Source organism: Lepus europaeus, chromosome 4, assembly GCF_033115175.1.
Source record: "Lepus europaeus isolate LE1 chromosome 4, mLepTim1.pri, whole genome shotgun sequence".
NCBI lineage: Eukaryota > Metazoa > Chordata > Mammalia > Lagomorpha > Leporidae > Lepus > Lepus europaeus.
Genome location: NC_084830.1, coordinates 5,196,009 through 5,214,365, shown reverse-complemented (window position 1 = coordinate 5,214,365; position 18,357 = coordinate 5,196,009). Strand labels below are relative to the sequence as shown.

At 41.2% G+C, this 18,357-nt stretch overlaps 1 pseudogene; it reads right to left on the bottom strand.

The window, feature by feature from the left end:
- Window positions 1-235: 235 nt before the first annotated feature.
- On the bottom strand, window positions 236-6,899 carry LOC133758232 (transcription factor E2F4-like; annotated as a pseudogene).
- Window positions 6,900-18,357: the final 11,458 nt, after the last annotated feature.

Here is an 18,357-nt window from a genome sequence, read left to right as displayed (position 1 = left end):
TGGGTTGGGGAAGTCCCCAGGAAAAGAGAGGTGAACAGTTTGGCTCCTTGGTGGAGGGGGTGGAGCCACTTTCTCCTGTACAAGTGCCAATACAGGAGTGGGAGTTGTGCACAAAACTGCAGTGAGGGAGGGTTGGGGAAGCCAGGAGTCTGTGGCTCTCAAGCTATGGGGGGTGTTGAGAGGGGGTCACCAGGTGAGCCAGTCTGGGTCCCAGTCACACAGAGCGAGTCCCTTGTCAGAGGTTGAGAACAGGCACATCCAAGAGGTCACAGATACCTTCAGTCTTGTCCAAGTTGTGGGTGCAATTGTGGTATCCAGGGGGCAGAGAAAGAAGAGGAGGGCAAACACTTCTGAGGACATCAACTCCTCCCGTAGCTCTGAGTTCATGCACTCTCCTGTGGGATCAAAGATCTCTGACAGCTCTCAGGGAGTTCCAGAACACCTGTGGGGTCTGTCATGATAGGATCAAAGGAGGTAGAAGGGTTGAGTGCAGATGGACTGCTGGTGCTCATGCTGGTGCTGCTGCTGCTGCTACTGTCCAGCAGGGCAGAAGGCTGCAGTGGCCGAGTGTCCAGCATTGTCAAGCCCAGCGGGAGGGAGCTGAGCTCACCACTGTCCTTGCTCTCAGTTCCAGGGCCACCACTTGCTGTGATCTCAGCTGATGGATCGGCCACCCCCAAATGTCGGTGCTGCCCAAGACAGGGGCAAGGGGGGTCAGCTGAGGACTGCTTGGCCGTGAGGCTTCCAGGGTCTGGGCTGGGGCAGGCTTGGGCAGAGGCAGAGGGGTAGAAAGAGCAGGTGGACTCTGGAGCAGATCTTCAGGTGGTGACACGGGCACCGTCACTGATGGGGAGCCCCACACCCGCTTATTCCCCAGCAGTACCTCTATGGGGCCATTCACACGCTTCAAGTGAAGCCGGTACTTCTTCTGCCTAGTGAGACCCTCTGGGATGGGCACCTCCAGGCTAGTGCCTGATGGGGCTTGGATGGCCAGGAGCGTGTCTCCAGCAAAGCATCTTCAGACGTCCTCATGAGTCATGTAGGCCAAGCAGCCGTTCTGAACGTCCTCTGTGACGTTCGGGATGCTCTGCTGCACCCACACCTTCTTCTAATCCAGTTCTTGCTCCCACTGCTGCAGCTCCTCAGTCTCTGCCTTGAGCTCCATTAGCTCGTCAGCAATCTCCCAATGTTTTCTGGATTTTGGGGATTTTTTTCTCAATCAGCCCAGTGCCTTCCAACACGTTGGTAATGTCATAAATCTGCCACTTCCGGAGCACAGCTAGAATGTCAGCTGCCAGCCTGAGGTCCAACACACTATCCTTGGCCTCCTGCAGAAGTGACACGAACTTGGTAGTAAGAAGTCCCAGGCTTCATCCACTGTATTAGATCCTTGACTACTCAGCCAGAGGACAGAGGGCAAACGTCTGCCTTCGCTCTAAAAATTCCAGCTTCTGTCTGATGTGGTAAAGCTTCCCCAGCGGGGGTTCAGGGATATAATATAGTAGGCTAAGCCTCCTCCTATGGCACCAGCATCCCATATGGGCACTGGTTAGTGTCCCAGCTGCTTCTCTTCCCATCTAGTTCCCTGATGATGGCCTGGGAAATCAGTGGAAGATGACTCAAGTGCTTGGGACCCTGCACCCATGTGAGAGACCTGGAGGAAGCTCCTGGCTCCTGGCTTCAGGTCAGCCCAGCTCCTGCCATTTTGGCCATTTAGGGAGTAAGTCAGCAGATGGAATATGTTTCTCTCTGTCTCTCCCTCTCTCTGTCTTTGCTCTACCTCTTAAATAAATTAATTAAAATTCTTTTAAAAAATAAAAATAAAGATTCCCAATTGTTCACCTGCCCTTTGTGCTCCCAACTAGTGCCCTTTCATTCCATTTTTATTTCTCAATTTATTCACAAACACATTGAGTGTATATCATGCATTAAGCACTCAGAGTACTTAGTGATGGAAAAGTAAATGAATATTTATAAAAATTGTTAAGACACTAAATACAAGTCTATTTTATAAGATTTCAGACAAGTTCAGAAAAAAACTTACTGGTGGTGGCAAGGATGGAGTTAATGAATCAGAGAAAGCTTTCCAGTGAAGTATTGGCTATTTATTTATTTAAGTAAAAGTTATGCCTTTATTTTATTTGAAGAGAAAGAGTGAGACAAAGAGAGAGAGAGGAAGAGAGAGAGAGAGAGAGAGAGAATCTCCCATCCTCCCACCCACTAGTTAACTCCCCAAATATCTACACTAGCCAGAAATAGACCAGGCTGAAGGTGGAAACTGGAAACTCAGGGGTCTGTCCCAATGGTGTCAATAACCCAACTACTTGAGTTATCACTGCTGCCTCCTAAGGTATACATTGGCAATAAGCTGGAACCAGGACCAGAACAAGGGCTTGGGTCTCTGCACTCTGAGATGGGATGTGAGAGTTCCAAGTAGTGTCTTACTGCATCAGACAGTGGCCCCCAAAGTGCCACGGGAGCTGAGATTGTAATGGAAGATAAGATCAGAATCTTGACAAATGCAGGGTTTTAGGCAAATCCATAAAATATGAGATAAGAAGGAACATTCAGATTAACAAAGGAGAATAAAGTAAAAATACTTAAAAATCTTTGGGTGATTATTATTATTTAAAGAGTTTTCTAAGTCCATACATGTACCAATTAACATAAGCCAGAATCCTGTATTTTATCATTCGTTTTTATCATATTCCTATTACAGATGAAAAAACTATGTTACATAAAATTTAAGAAAGGCTTAAAGGTCCTGTCTAGAATACAAATCCATATCCCTTCACTAGAACTTGAACTCTTGACTACTGTATTCAACTTTTTGTTCTTGTGTGTTCAAAGAGGAATACAAGTAGGATCACAGGTTCTGTGATATCAATAGGTCTTGAGTCTCTACCTTGAGAGTAAATATCTAAGCGATTTTAAATACTGGAAAGATGATATCAGATTTTAATTTCTACATTTTGTCCCTAGGGAGTAATGTGAATTATAAAAAATTATTTCTTTCTTTATTTTTAATTTATTTTATTTGAGAGGTTGAAGGTGAGAAAGTGAGCTTTCTGTCCACTGTTTCACTCCCCAAATGCCCTAAATAGCCAGGGTTGGGCCAATCTCAAGCCAGGATCCAGAAACTCAAACTGGGTCTCACACATGGGTGGCAAAGACCCAAGTACATGAGTCACTACTTGATGCCTCCCCATGGCATCAGAGGTAGAACTAGGACTTGAAAAGAGGCTCCAATATGGGATGTGAGTGCCTTAAGCAGCATCTTAGCCAATGCACCAAAGGCCTGCTTCAGGAGGAGGGTATATGGAGTGGAGTGGAGTGGAGTGGAGTGGAGTGGACAGCAAGGATCTCAGAGAAGAGAACGTCATCACTAAAACACAGCAATGCATGAGTCACTATGAGAATGACCATGGAAGAAAGGGTTAAGTGCTGAGGAATAAGCAGACAACTTGGTACCTCACACCAGAGACCAGGCGGGAAGACAACAAATGTGGACTAGGAAAAAGAACATGAATTTGTTTATGGATGTGTTGACACTGGGTTTCCTGTAGTGCGGATGAAGCCACATGGAGCAATCCTGGTAAAAACTGTCACAAACAAAGGTCCGGAAAATGGCTTGTTCGAATGAGATGATTCCAGTTTGCTGATGGTGAAGCATTTCCTTATGACCACAAATTGTTGACTTCCTTTTACTCTGTGACCTTGTCTTTTATGCTATAATTGGAAAACCTTGTCAAATCCTACAAAAGTCAGTTTCAGCTCTGCCTAAGCACACCTCATGCAGAGTAAAACTCGTGAGTGTAAACATCACACTGTCAGTAAACAAATGAGCCCTGTACAGGAATCCAGTCTGCCACTTGTTCTCTTGAGAAATTCACTGAGAGTGAAGAAGTACAAAGCTATTAAAGTTATATAAAAACACATACTTATTCACTACTCCCATCTTCCATAATTCAGTTAAATGTCTCAGTTCTCCACCCACTATACTTGGATAAAGGTGTGGGAACTTTTATTTATGTAGTTATGAAAGTATTTCTCTTCATTGACCAGATCTTTCTTGTATGCATGCTTCAGATCATTTTCATTCTTCCTTCCTTCCTTCCTTCCTTCCTTCCTTCCTTCCTTCCTTCCTTCCTTCTCTCTCTCTCTCTCTCTCTCTCTCTCTCTCTCTCTCTCTCTCTCTCTCTCTTCATCTATGGTAACTTGGCTTAATGAGAAAGTTCATTCTTCTTCTCAACAGTTTTGATATGATTCTTTGTGTTGCTCAAGGAGTAGAGTGTTATTATATAGCCACCCTGAATTATACTTACAGCAAAATATATTTAAAATAAGTTTCTATTTATTACTTAATTGATGACTACATATCAGAATTCCAGGGAGATGCAAAAAAAAAAAAAAATGTGCTCCTGGTTTTGTAATCCTATCCCTTTATAAAAAGCCGCATAGGTGATCTAATTATAATAAGTTTGGGAAACCATTAGTTTACGATTATATTTCCTCATTTAATAAAATTATTACATTTCAAAAACATAATGAAGACATTGTTAGCTTCTTAGTTCCCTTGCTAACCCTTAAAATGGCTACTCTTCCACAAACCGCTGGGAATGTTTTCCCTCTCTCCTTTGCTGGCACTATTTCCTATACTTCTTTAGATGTAAGAATTCTTCGTGATTCTGACCTTGGTTCTATATTTTTTCCTCTTTGCTGAATAGCTGTAGATACTTTTGTGATTTCACCTGTCTCCTCTAGGCTGATGGTTTGGAAATTGAAACCTCAAGATAGTCAAACAGAATGATGGTGAAGAGTATCAAACATTCATGTATAAGGGCAGAGTGCTCTAAGCAGTGGACACTTTAAAAATCTCTTTCTTCTGAATTCTTCTATTTTATTTCCTTCTGGGAAGAGAAAATTCTCTTTTAAAATCCATGGAATCTTCTCGCAGAACACTGGACAATTTACACTTTTGAATTTGTTAGCAAATGAGATTATAGGATAGCATAGTGTTTGAAGAACTCACATAACATTGAATTATTATTTTTAGACAGAAAAGGAAACTGTATTTATATCTGATTAACTTGGTAGCAATATATTTGAATTACTAGATGGATTTTGAAATACACAGGGTCAGGGGAAACTGATGATTGCCTCAAGATTCTATTTTCCTCAAACAGAAAATGAGATAATAGAAGGAGATCTCAAGGTGGCAATGCATCCCTACAGTGATGAGAACTCTCAATGACGTCTACACGGTGTGTCCCTAAAATACAGATCTAAGAATGTCATTCCAATGAGATGTATGCACTACAGGGCAGGGAAATTTACTTTACATTCACCAGTGTATCTCAAGCACAATTAGCAGTTCCTAACATGAAGCAGACTCACAGAAAACATTTGCTGAAAGGGAATAAATGCCCTTTCTAAAAATCTCCTTGCAAGGCATAAATCCAATGCTGAGTAGTACAGCATGCAAGATGCCTTTGCCTGCCTCCAACTATCTTGACAGTCTCATTTTAGTGCACACCTTTCCAAATTTCAACCAAACTTCAGAAACTACTCACATTTCCCTAAGTTGCCTTCTTTTTAATGAAAATTAAACTTCATACTTTTTTTGTTAAAAACATATTGTGATTGATTCGCCTGTACTTTCTGAGTAGGAAGCAGTTAAGGTGGCATCACCCTTGACTTTGAAGTATGGATAGTCTAGAAGAGATTGGAAACAAAGAGATCAGAAACAATCATAAGGAAAGGAACACAGGCCTCATGAAAGGGGCCTATAGGGACTCAGAAAAGAAAACAGATTTGGATGCCTACGAAAGGCTTTCTTGAAGAAGTAGTACTTCAGCTGACACCTGAAAATTTTGAAAGCTTTTTATAAATCTTTTATAAATAGACCAGGGGAAGGGCCATCTATTGAATTTCTGAGGTCTGCGGCAAAATGAAAATCCAGGATCCTTTGTTAAAAAAACAGGAAGGCATGCCTCCTCATAAAGGTATTAATATGTTAAGCTCTTCTTTGTCATCCATAGTTTCTCTCTCAACTGATTACAGTGTTTTATTTGCTATTTGATGCCACTATATCTAAAAGAAATTTTAAAATTTAATAATTAGCATAAACATATCCCTTTTTCTCACTGTACAACATCAAACTTGATTGCAAATACAAGGACTTTTAACTCATATGAAAATCATTGAGGTAACTGGCGCTGTGGCATAGCAGATAAAGCCACTGCCTGTGGTGCCAGCATCCCATATGGGCACAGGTTTGAGTCCCAGCTGCTCCACTGCTGATCCAACTCTCTGCTATGGCCTGGGAAAGCAGTGGAAGATGGTCCAACTCCTTGAGCCCCTGCACCCAGCTGGGAGACCTGGAAGAAGCTCCTGACTCCTGGCTTCAGATAGGCAGAGCTCTGGTTGTTGCAGCCAACTGGGCAGTGAACGAGAAGACGGAGGACCTCTCTCTCTCTCTCTGCCTCTCTTTCTCTATCTGTGTAACTCTGACTTTCAAGTAAATAAATAAATCTTTTTTTAAAAAAGAAAATAATTGAAGTTGCAAAGTTGGTTTCCAAATGTTTGTTCATGTATGTGTATTTTGTTTTTTCACCCAAAACTGGAAATGTTTCAGACAGCAAACTAATGCTACCATTTTTGTTTCATGTCTTGAAAAATGTCTATTTTACCAACCCTCTACTTCTAGCTTACTGATGGGTAAAAAATGATTTAAGATAAAAAGAGCTATCTTATTTTTTTCCTTTCCTTCTACCTCATTGTTTTCAGCAATTTCTCGCTCCCAATGAACTGTATCCTTTAAGGGACCCCAATCTCCCTGCTTACTCAATCACAAATGTACTTCTCTTGACGTGTTTTCCATCTTGCTGGGTTCGCATGCATTCTGCAAACCGGAATTCTGTGTACAGAAGGGGTCAGGAACTATCTATGCACATGGGCCAGTGAGGAAGAGTGAAGAAGACTATTACCCCTTGTCTCCTGTGCTCAAATGCACACTTCTTTTTTCCTTCAAACTTCACTTACAGAATATAAGTTCAAAGATAAAATTATTAAAAAACGTTAATGTGGTAGAAGCAGAGCATTAAACAAAGTTTAATTTCCTTATGAGTGTGGACCCACCACTAATGCACAAATGAAATAATCTGAAGCCAGATCAAGCCAGAGGCAAGAGAGAACACAGCATGTTGGGAACTTCGCTTTGTTTAGAATGGTTGTGAAGTGGGATTGGTAGGGTCCAGTTTTTTTATATATTATTTATTTATTTTTATTGTATTGCCTTCCTTGTGAAGAAGCACAGACACAAATATGGTGCACAAAGTGATAGTGTTTATTTGAAGGATGAGACAGCAGAGACACAAACACACACGTGTGCATAGTTAAGGAGTAGAGTGGACCAGAGGAAGACAGGAGTGAGAGAGGAGAAGGCAGAGAGGGCAGAGAGAAGGGGAGGAGCTCAGAATCTCCTTTAGTCTTGGTCTTCAAAAAAAGAGGAAAGAACACCTCCAAGCACCTCCTTTTATGAGGTAATGTGGTCACTTGCAAATTTTATGACACCTGCATAAATTCCACGTGGAGCTTAATGCACATATTTACATGGCGACTTTCCCCAGATCCCAGATGAAAATACAGCATCCCAGGAAAGAAAGTATTCTGACTGACAAGCAGGATAGAATTACATGGGCAGGGTATGATGGGGGGTGGCTTGTGGCTTGTGACTCCCAGGTCAGCTAATAACCATATCAGTTGGATTGGGCAGTGTAAGGAGATCTCCATGAGGATGGAGATTTGAACACAAGTCACTGAGCCACGACTGACTTTTGTGATGTGAAATAGACTTTTTAGCACAAGGCATATGAAGATTTTATCTGAATTTGCAAATTTCCATGACTGGCTTTGCTTTCAATTGTTCACCCTACTCATTTCCCACCCCACTTGGGGGGTGATCTTCTTCCTGCTGCTTCTCAGACATTGTAAGGGTATGTGCTAGACTATCTTCTGTCTCCATACATCCTCCCCAGGGAATCTCATTCATCTCAAAGACATCTGGCTCAGACTTCTTACCAGAGCACTAAGGCAATTCAGCAGATGCCCACTGGATGTTTTACACAAATGTCTCAAATTGTTCGTCTCATCCTGACCACCCCTTTCCCAGGGCGATCTTTATCAGCATCCACTTCTTTACTCTCTAAAACTGAGCATTCTCTTTAATTCCATTCTGTTGAATTAACACTTTAATCCCTAAATGTCTGCATATGTCATGCCGGTTTCATTTCCACCTCTCTAGATTAAGCCTGTCATATGATCTCTTATTTCTATCTGTCCCCTTGTTCCTTGCTTTAATTCATACTTTACACAAGGATTAGAGGACCATTAAAAAACAGAATCCGATAACATCACTCACCTGTTAAAAATGTCTTCAATGCTTTGCAAACTCCTAAAATAAAATACACGGTATTTTTTTTTTGTTTGTTTGTTTTTGACAGGCAGAGTGAGACAGTGTGAGAGAGAGAGAGACAGAGAGACAGAGAGAAAGTTCTTCCTTTCCGTTGGTTCACCCCTCAAATGGCTGCTGCAGCCGGCGCGCTGTGTCGATCCGAAGCTAGGAGCCAGGTGCTTCCTTCTGGTCTCCCATGCGGGTGCAGGGGCCATCCTCCACTGCCTTCCCAGGCCATCTGAAACAATCAAAAAGCCTCAGTAATTCTATCTGGAAAATAGGGACAATCACTCCCACATAAGTCAAAGTTGTTTTGGGATAGTGCATATGTAACCACCTATGAAAGCAAAAGTTGATGTATTTTCTAATGCTGTAATGAAATAAGTAAAACAGTTTCTGAATAACTAGGCAATTTCTAGAAATTGAAGTTTGCATCAAAATGAACAATTGAACTGTAACATTCAATTAATTCAATTTTTAAGTGTAAATGATCTTCACATAAATAATCTCTCTTTCAGTCAATATCCTGATATACGGTGTTTTTTTTAACTTTTTTTTTTTTTTGACAGGCAGAGTTAGACAGTGAAAGAGAGAGAGAGACAGAGAGAAAGGTCTTCCTTTCCGTTGGTTCACCCCCCAAATGGCCGCTGCAGCTGGCGTGCTGTGCCAGTCCGAAGCTAGGAGCCAGGTGCTTCCTCCTGGTCTCCCATGCGGGTGCAGGGCCCAAACACTTGGGCCATCCTCCACTGCACTCCTGGGCCACAGCAGAGAGCTGGCCTGGAAGAGGGGCAACCGGGACAAAATCCGGCGCCCCGACCGGGACTAGAACCCAGGGTGCCAGCGCAGCAAGGTGGAGGATTAGCCTGTTGAGCCACAGCGCCAACCCTGAATTCTCTTTTTAAGGCTGACACCAACCAACATGATAAACAGACAGGAAGGAGATAATGAAGGCATTTGAGCCGATGAAAGCCTGGCCAGATCAGGATTGACTTTCAGTATGGAAGTTATATAATAAAATCATAACTAAGAAGGATTCAATATAATCAAGCCCAAAACTAGTGATAGTAATGGTCTATTAAGAGAACAAAGAGATTAAGGTCAAAGAAGCTCATAATCAGTTCAGGATATTAATGTAAGAGAAACTACATCACTTAAGAATAAGTATGTGAACAGTGAGCATGCTAAAAGTCAAGACCTTTCCACCAAGGAAGGTGAAATTATTGAATGGAATAGAACCAGGAGACGGCCTGGAGGACAATACGAATTAATAAGAGTAACATTTTCATAGAATTATCTTTGATGTGCCAGGCAATGATGCAAGGACTTTGCACAAATTATACTATATTTTCTTCATAGCAATCCCTACCATGTGCAATTTTTTTGACCATTTTACCCATGAGATATACAAGGCTCAAGTTCCAGAACCATTACCATGGTAATATTGCTGGTAGTGTGCTGCTGGGATAAAACAGAAAACCAGGCTCTGTCTGTACCAGTGCTGTCGAGTGATCCAACGACACTTAGCTTGGAAATGTCTTTGACAGGGACAGTTAATGTCCATATGTGTACCCAAGGCTTAGGAGTGCAATAATTCAACTTATTTTAGGCTTAACCCTGGGGAATATTCTATCAATTGCTATGTCACCATTCTAGCTTCTGGAAGGGTACCCTGCACCAGCTGACAGAAAATAACGGAAGTCTATAGTTAAGACACTGAGTGAGAGTGACTTCCAATTTTTGATACAGGACTTCTTATCTACTAGATCAATTACATGCTTACCCCATCAGGGACAATCAAATACCACTTTGCCATTGCAGGTGGCTTCAGTGGAATTTGAAAGGGACATATATTTGATTTTCATAGAAAATTATACAGGTTTACTGATGTGCCCCCTAAGGAAATCATCAAGAGAAATATTCGGTTTATTCATGGACATATGTTCAATTCCCTTGAATTCATTTATATTACCAGAATCTTAGATTCTCAGTTAACCACCTGATATCATATTCTCAATATGATCTTTCAGGATAAGTCATCTCTGTATTTGTCCAACAACTGTGCTCTGAAAAATCTTGGGTTTTAAAAACACAAAAGTTTAAAACATAAATGGCATCATCTACAAAAGATAAAAAGTGGAGTGAAATTGTAATTAAGGATGATCTATTGGGTCTGGCTATCACTCTGCAGCTCAGAATCTGATCTTTTTCTTCTTCAGACAATTCTAGTTGATATGAGTTGTGATAATATTAATAATGATCATAATAATAGCATAATAAATAAAACATCAACTCATAATTATAAAAGACTTGCTATAGACTAGTATTTGAAAGTACCTGTCCCAGAGTTCCTAAGTAATTTAACTTGGATACTGCTGATATTATAAATTTGCCCTTTTTAAACTAATGATTGACAACTTGATCCTAGATTGTATAATATTTATAGATTCTACTATAAATTGTGTTACTTCAATTTTCCAACAGTCAGGAGACAAGAAAGTAAGAGCTTCAATTTCATGCACAATAGAGAATAAAAATTACATTTTCTATGTCTCTCAGTCTAAAAGGAAGTGAATCTTCCCCATAACTTAAGCCCTGTCTCTGTGTTGTGTCAGTGGGGAGTATGATTGTCTCTAGGGTTTACACAGCTTCTGGAGTGCATGGGACTGAAAATGTTTTCCTTAATATTTCCAGCTTGGGAAATCATTGAGAATTTACCCAATATGTCTTTTTTGATGAAATTTTTCATATTAAGCTAAGTTATATATAACCTTCTTATTCTCTACAAATCTTTTGTATCAGTTATATATTGCTGCAAGCATAGGTTAGGATTCAGTGAGACCAGCAAAATGAGTAAGAGATGTTAAAGCGTTTTGATACAAGGAGATGGCTTATATGATCATGGAGCTAGAAAGGCTCCGTTCAGCAGTGTCTCCATGCATGATGATGGACTTTGACGTCTGTGGAGCAGGTGTCAGAAACAGTGGATATCAGAAGATGACTGTAACTAGGACAGGTGGAAACCTGTGACTGCACTTGTTATCTCTGACCCTGGTGGTGTGGAAACCCTCCAAAGCTAGGACTCCTTGACATAGAGCTAAACATGTATATATGACTCAGTGTCCTTAAAGATCAAAGGAGAAGCCTGGCAATATAGAGAAAGCTTAGCCTCAGAGGCTGCTTCATGCCAAAGAGATGAATCAGCAGATATGGAAAAATGTGTGTCAGTGTCAAATTGTTAATTATTTCCATTTTATCTTCCTAATACTGCATTGTTCTCTCCTGTGGCCAATGCTAGTAGGGAGCATGGAGGAAGGGCAATGCCTTAATACTTAAATCACTTTGGCGAGGCTGACACATTGCAGAGCCACTCCATTAGATGAGTACCCTTTAACACACGATGGATTAAAATTGTAAGATAACTATAGTAATTAAATCCATTACCATGTCTCTTGATTCAGTGGGATTATGTGTTCAATTATCTGGTCTGGGATAACTTGGCTGCAGCTTTATGATCTAGAATGTTCTTACCTGTTTTGGGTCTGAACTAGATGGCTGCTGGATGGGACTTAGAGCACTATCAAAATTTGAAGTTTGATATTAGCATTATAGTTGATAGTGATGTTTAGGAAGTGAATCTGGAGGATAAAGAAAATGAGAAAATCTATAGGTGCTCCGTGAACCACACTTCTAACTCCGAGAAAACAGTTACATAAGAATGGTAAGGAAAACTGTGGCCGCTGCCACGGCTAATCCTTCGCCTGCGGTGCCGTCACACTGGGTTCTAGTCCCGGTCCGGGCGCCGGATTCTGTCCCGGTTGCCCCTCTTCTAGGCCAGCTCTCTGCTGTGGCCCGGGAGTGCAGTGGAGGATGGCCCAAGTGCTTGGGCCCTGCACCCGCATGGGAGACCAGGAGAAGCACCTGGCTCCTGGCTTCAGATCAGCATGGTGCGCCGGCTGCAGTGGCCATTGAGGGGTGAACCAACGGTAAAGGAAGACCTTTCTCTCTGTCTCTCTCTCTTACTGTCCACTCTGCCTGTCAAAAAAAAAAAAAAAAAAAAGAAAAAGAAAAGAAAAAAAATAATGGTAAGGAAAATTGAGGAAGATTGAAGTGATTTAGACTTGACCAGCAGATACTAAGAATTCCCAGTAGTGATAAGCCTACTGAGCTCCAGGTTTTAATTTTTTAATATGAAATAAATGAGAGCTCCTTAGAAAAATTACTGATTGCAGATCTGGCTGGAAAAATGAGTATAAAGCAAGAGTAGGACATCTTTTTTCCAGAAAGCACAGAAACTATTGAATTCTGGTGGGAGCATGTCAAGTAGATAGAAGTTAATTTGAAGTTTAAACTCTAGCTGAACACAGAACAACTTGAAAATTAACAATTATTATCAGCATAAAATTACAACAAAACATTATAATATGTGGAAGTTAAAAATCTAGAAGTCCATATACATACATAAACAATGGGATGGGGCACTGGGAGGAGAAGGTAAATTTCATCTTCATATAAGATGACCGCCTACAAATGTGAAAGGAGTCAGAATCAGAAGGGCATCTTACCTTGATTATATATTAATATCATTTGATTACACACTCTTTATTATTACCGTCAACTGATTTACTAAGAGATATGAATAGCAGAAACATATTGTATTTTGACTGTGGAGCAAGGGACAGTTTTCTAAATTATTGCACCAACATGTTTACCTTGGGAAGACAATTTCTTTGAGCTCATATCTTTGTCATATCTACATTTAATACCTGGTAACATTTATCTCAGAATTACTAGTATTTTAAATGAGATAGTATATGTAAAAGTTTTATATGATACCAGGCAAATATAAACTATTATCTATGAGGGTCACAACATCAAGTTAAGAAGTATACATGAAACATTGTCCATGAATAAAGCTTCATAATGATCTGAGCACCCAGAAGAGACCATCATGAATATTTAAAAGTTTGGCATGACTTTAGTCTCTCTTATAACCCCTTTCTTGATTTTTTTCTCTCATATTCTCCTTCACATATAGACAGTCCTGAGTTGGGCACCATTCCAAAATGTACATCAATAGAAAAAAATTAATCTCAGAACATAAGAGAATTCTTTCTTTCCCTTTCCACCCTGGCAATCTCTGCTTTAGTATTGTGCAATGCATTACAGGGGAAGATTCTGCTGAGCTCAGGCAGTTCACACGGGCAAGGAGTAGTCTGCAAATCAGTAGTCTCTTGCAGCCACCCAGAAGTTCCTGATTGCTAGTGATGATAGATGAACCTATATCAAACCTTCCATGTTCATTTCAAAGTGTTGAGTAGTTCTATTTCTGTTTTGCTTGACCAATGTTTTGTTCCTGGTCAAGAAATGCAGTGGCAGGAGGTTTCTTGATCTGCTATGTACTTTCTCTTATAATTTCTTTATTTCTGATACTTGCTTGTGGTGCAAAAATATATATATTGTCACTTCCACATCAATATTTGAAATTTTGGAAATCAACAATGTGCCAGCAACGAGAAAACATGTAATTGGGAGGAACGTCTTTGTTGTGCTTCGATATTTCAATAATAAAGGAAAGAATAAAATAATTGAGTGCAGTCAGTTCCCCTGCAGTGGTAAGACAGAAAATTGTATTTCAGAGGAAAGCATTATAACCATACACACTGAGTCGTCAAAATTTAATCTTCTTATTGCTGGAACTATTTGCAATGAACAAAGAATCCTTACACTCTAATATGCTATTTGAACTCTTAGCTTGATTTTATCAAAACTGATCTATACATGAGCTCTTATGAAAGATGAATCAAGGAGCTATCCATGACAGTTTTGTACGCTTTGATTGGCTTGGCACGTCAGAGGTAGTTTTCTGTCTCAGATGCATTTTCTGCATATACTCTTGAGGGATTAATCTTTTATAAAAGACTTCTTTTATCCTAGTCTTGCGATTCGATCTTTTCAGCTGGCCATTCTTGTCTTCACATTTGAAGCTAAAGTAACCTACCTCTTGCTCAGCCTTGGTTATCCACATGTATTATGGCTCTCAAGCTGAGCTAATCACTTCAGGCTCTACTTCTCTTGCTTTTTTTCCTGAGATGTCAATTCAATTCCTCCTTCTAAAGCTTATATGTATAAAGCCTGGCTGACCAACATATGATAAAATAAACTTGCTTACAATTTGGCATATTATACCCCAAGAATTTCCATGGCAATAACTACTCTAGATGCATTATTACCATTCTGTAAGGGTGTAAAAGCATAACTACTGCATGATAGAGCTGAGATTCAAACCAGACTGGCTACCTTGCACAAGTGGAGCTGCAGTCCCGGCTCCACCACTGAACCATGAAGGATTTCTCCAAAATTGGAGTCAACAGAGATCAGGTGGAAAATTTACACACATATCCTCTCTAGCAGCAGCATGCAGCACTTTCCCTGCTGGAAGGGTGTCAGAGGAGGTCAGCTAACACAAGGTGCAAATTAAATCCAGAGTCTCCTAACAGAGTCCTCAAAATAGGCTGATTTCACGCTTCTTACCAAGAATCAGGAAAACCTCAAACTGGGTTTAAAAAGGCAATCAACAGAATGGTACACCAACATGACAGAGATTTAGAACTACATGTCAAGGATCTTAAAGAAGAATTGGGAGTACAGAAAAATAGCAAGTTCGAATTAAAAACAATAGAAAACCAGAACAACAAAGAGAAAAGATAGAAGAGTGAAGTCTCAGAGATCTGTGGGATTACAGCAAATGATCTTATGTTCACGTCATCAGAGAACAAGCAGTAAAGGAAGGAGCCTTAAAAAGCATCTCAATGAAACAATAACTATGAAATTGGGCAAATCCCAAACTGAAAACGCCCAAAGAAATCTACTTCAAGTTTTACCATAGACAAACTTTTGTAAGCTAAAAACATAGGCGAAATGGCAGAATCAGTCAGCAGTAAGTGGCAGTTTACCTAGAGGGAAATACATTTCTAGAGGAAAAAAAAGACATAACATTGAGGATTATTGAAGACATTAAAGGGATAGTGAGATAATAGAGGTAAAACTACTTAAGTGTCAGCTCAGTTGTCTGAAATACAGTAGGTATGATATGCAAATAAAATTTATTAAATAAGAACATATCCATAAAAAGTTTAAACTCTAATCAGATGAATCCTGCTTATTGTGTATCAGGTGCTGCTTAATGCAGGTTCATGGGTGAGCAGTCACTTCACCTTCACACAATCCATTCGTTATTGCTCTGGTGTCTCCTGATGAGGAAGCGTGTGGCTAAATACAGTTAAGTGATATAGTCCAAGATCACATGTCTAACGAATGTCCACCTCAGGGTTTATGAGTCTGTTTAGTTCTGGGATTTATTGTTAGAGTTTCTGTATCATGTTGTTCCTCTGTCATCTTGCATTCAACAGTGACTTGCATCGTTCCTAAATGAGAGCTGATTGATGTGCCTGGTAAGGGTCCTGACACCGTACATGGTCTACAGGCACAGTGGAGGTTGGGAGAGGGAGAAAATTTTTCTTCTTTTTTTTTTTTTTTTTTTTTTGACAGGCAGAGTGGATAGTGAGAGAGAGATAGAGACAGAGAGAAAGGTCTTCCTTTTTGCCGCTGGTTCACTCTCCAATGGCTGCTGTGGCCGGCGCATCTCACTGATCCGAAGCCAGGAGCCAGGTGCTTCTCCTAGTCTCCCATGTGGGTGCAGGGCCCGAGAACTTGGGCCATCCTCCACTGCCTTCCCGGGCCATAGCAGAGAGCTGGCCTGGAAGAGGGGCCACCGGGATAGAATCCGGCGCCCCAACCAGGACTAGAACCCGGTGTGCCAGCGCCGCAAGGCGGAGGATTAGCCTGTTAACCCACGGCGCCGGCCAAGAGAAAAATTTTCTAAGTCCCTGAAATCTGGGGTCCATAAGAAATAGCCAAGAGTAACTCCCATAGATTTAAATAGCTGCTGAGATGAGGAGGTGTAGGCAGTGGAAGGAGTAGCACTAAGCATCAAGTTGCATTAAGAATGCACTGGAGTTGGCTTTCAGTGTGTGTATGGTATCTTACATTGCAGAAATCCAGAAAAATACATAGATATTTCTAGCTCTGGGATGGCATAAATGGGTTGGAAAATTGGCAGTTATTGTGCTGTGAGTTAGGATACAAAATTAAGGATTGAGAGATAAGAGAAAGCAATGTAGAATTTTGGAATGAAGTATGTGCTTCATCATAACTTTTATGTTTTATTTAAAAAAAAAAAAAAAAGCCATTGCTGGGGCCAGCACTGTGGTATAGAAGGTAAAGCCACCACCTGTGATGTCAGCATCCCATACATGTGTCAATTAAAGTCCTGGCTGCTCTACTTCTTTTTTTTTTAAGATTCATTTATTTTATTTGAAAGGCAGAGTTACAGAGAGGCTGAGGGAGAGAGAGAGAGAGAGAGAGAGAGAGAGAGAGAAAGAGAGAAAGAGGTCTTCCATCTGCCAGTTCACTCCCCAGTTGGCCGCAATGGCTGCAGCTGTGCTGATCTGAAGCCAGGAGTCAGAAGCTTCTCCTATGTCTCCCACACCGGTGCAGGGGCCCAAGGACTTGGGCCATCTTCCACTGCTTTCCCTGGTTATAGCAGAGAGCTGGATCAGAAGTGGAGCAGCCCGGTCTAGAACCAGCACCCATATAAAATGCCGGCATTTCAGGTAGCAGGTTCACCCACTATGCCATAGCGCCAGCCCTGGCTGCCCCACTTCTCATCCAGCTCCCTGCTAATGTGCATGGGAAAACAGCAGAGGATGGCCCAAGTGCCTGTGCCCCTGCAACCATAAGGGAGACACAGGAGAAGCTCCTGGCTCCTGGCTTTGACCTGATCCAGCCCTGGCCAATGAGGTCATTTTGGAGTCAACCAGTGGATGAAAGATTCTCTCTCTCTCTCTCTAACTTGGCTTTTTAAATATATCAAGTATGTCTTAAAATATAAGCCATTGCTGTTGAATTTATTTCTCATTTTGCATTATACACCTTCATAGAGTAGGCACTGTGTTAAGCCTGTGGCTACAGCTATCATAACAAGACAGGCACATGGCTGCCTTCTCAAGACTTTCAGTCTAATCAAGATGAAGACTATTAAACAGATGCTTTATCAGATATAAACATCTAATCATGCATGCTAACCATGTGAATTGTGTGTGTTTATTGTGGGTCAAAAATATAACCTATATTCTGCAGCTATGGCCAGACCTCCCATACTACATTGCAACTCTCCTATAAGTCAAAGGCTAAAAAAGGTCTAGGTAGCTTTACGCCTTCAGACCAGCATAAATTATCTGAACAGTGAAACGTCTAGGACAGATAATAGGATCCCAGGGGGCCAGCACTGTGACATAGCAGGTTAACCTGCCTTCTGCAGCTCTGACATCCCATATGGGCACCAGTTTTAATCCCAGTTACTCCATTCTGATCCAGCTCCCTGCTAATGCGCCCGGGAAAGCAGTGGAAGATGGCACAAATGTGTGGACTCATCCATCCATGTGGGAAACCTGGAAGAAGCTCCTGGTTCCCAGCTTCAGATAGGCTCAGCTCTGGCCAATATGGTCATTTGGAGAGTGAGTCAGCTGATGGAAGGTTTCTCTCTCTCTCCCCCTCTCTCCCCCTCAGTCTTTCTCTCCTTCTCTCTGTAACTCTGCCTTTGAAATAAATAAATAAATCTAAAACAACAACAACAAAAAAAGAATAAGAGCCCAGAAAGAAAACATTTCAATGTCTTTTCTGCAGAGCACTCCCCACCATTAGCCATGGGTTGCTCACTTTTGCCCTCAGGAAGAACTGAAAGTTGGTGATGGATCCATACTGGATGAGGGTGGGAGCAGCAGGGGAGGTGCATGATGGCAACATAACCTAGAGGATCTTGGTAGCCTAACAGTTTTATAGAA